Raw genomic sequence first — 1,898 nt, 5'->3', positions numbered from 1 at the left:
TAATATTTAAATAGTACATATAAATATATCATGAGTATTATATGTATTATACAGTGGCTACTATTTAAATAATAATAATAATAAACACTGAATGTCAAATAAACAAAAAATTGTCATGTAAATAGACTGGGAGGATAAGAAGAGGCCTGTGAATTTTCTATGTATGTGATGGTGGGGTTAAGTGGGTTAGGTAGAGGGCATTAAATATCTTTTATAATAACTTTCATATCCAAAGGATAGTTTTAAAACTGAAAAATTAAGGAAGAGATGCACAGAAAATTAAATTAAAATGGGTGGTAAGTATCAGAGGAAATGGCTAAAGGTTGAAAGTAGTTAGTTTTAGAGAACGGGGTCGCTGTTTTTCTTTATAAGTCAATATTATTCTTCTTATAAAACTAGAAGCATGTATTTTTTTTAATAAAAATGACACACACCCAAAACAAAAAATAAGATTGTTTCATAGGATATTTAGAAGTGTTAATGTTAAAATAATAATTCTTTCCACATATATTTAGTAAAATTTGTGCATGTATTTAATAAAGTTTGTAGTGACAAAACATTTGGCTTTTCTTTCTCCCTCCCTTCATTCCTTTGTTCCTTTGTCTCTTGGTTCTTTCCCCTTTTCCCTTCCTTCCTTCCTGTCTATTTTGTTCATTTTTGGAAAACAATGAGATATGAGGTTGTCATTCATATTTAGATTAGTGTTGGGGAAGAGTTTTTCTTTCTTAACTTTTTCTTGGGTTTTAAAAGGAGGTTTGAGCCTTTTTTTAAAGAGCAAGGAAGCATCAAGTGACAACTAGGTTACTGTGTTAATCAGTAGGTCTTAATTGTATATAAAAATGAAAATTGATAGAATTTCACTTCATTCAAACTTCAGAAATAAAGAAAAGATTTGTATTTTTGTATAATATTTTCATGCATAATGGGGGTGAGAATTTGAGCAATCTCAGTCAATAAACATTATCCACATTGAATAACATTAAAATTAACGCACAAATTAGAGTAGGTGACAATTCCTGCCCTGAACCAACAGGAAGCTATTCATAAGTTTTACTGTTAAATTATTAATGTGTTTGATTATGGGGAGTTGTCCCATTCCTGTTAGGGGTGTTAGGCAATATTCAATATACATATTGTGATCTAAGATTTAAAATACACATTAATTAAGAACACATCTCACTCTAAATGTTTTGAATAAAGGGCTGTGAACTTGTGGAGGCAGAGTGACTACAACCCAGTGTTTCTGGTTCTGAGATCTTTTCTATACAATAGGCTATCTCCCATCCAAAAATGCATCCAAGTTTACAATTGAAATTGCAACAGTCATAGTGATTTATTCTCTAAGACCCATTCCATCCCAAATGATTAACCTAAGTTATTAATAGTGATCTCTTTCTGTTTCTTTTTGCAAAAATCTGGATTTGGAATGTGAACCATTGGCAAGAAATGTGAACCACTTCTTGCCAATCAAAATTGAGGCAAAGTACATTGGTTGTCTTCTGGGAAAATACTTTTTGCCCCACAGTAAGAGACACAAGAAAAAGAGAACCCATGCTGTTTTCTCACTTGAAAATTATTAATCCATATGTGATGCCTATATCTGATCAACAAGTTGAAAGAGGAGTAGACTTAATGAATGGCAAAACCAAACAATAAAGATGGCAGAGCTGAGAAATGGAGTCTGTACCTTTGAGGACATCACTGGTTCATTAACTGAGCCAGTTTTGGATCACTGCACACCCATGAAGTTCATGTCAAGTGACATAATAGATTATTATACTATTAAGTCAAATTGATTCATGGTCTTTTCTTATTAAGTGAAATCATTTAAACTCATATAGTCATTTTAATATCTATCTATCGATCTATCTTTCCTCTCTCTACATATTTTACTTTTC

Source organism: Stenella coeruleoalba, assembly GCF_951394435.1.
Source record: "Stenella coeruleoalba genome assembly, chromosome: 5".
NCBI lineage: Eukaryota > Metazoa > Chordata > Mammalia > Artiodactyla > Delphinidae > Stenella > Stenella coeruleoalba.
This window is presented reverse-complemented; position numbering follows the sequence as displayed.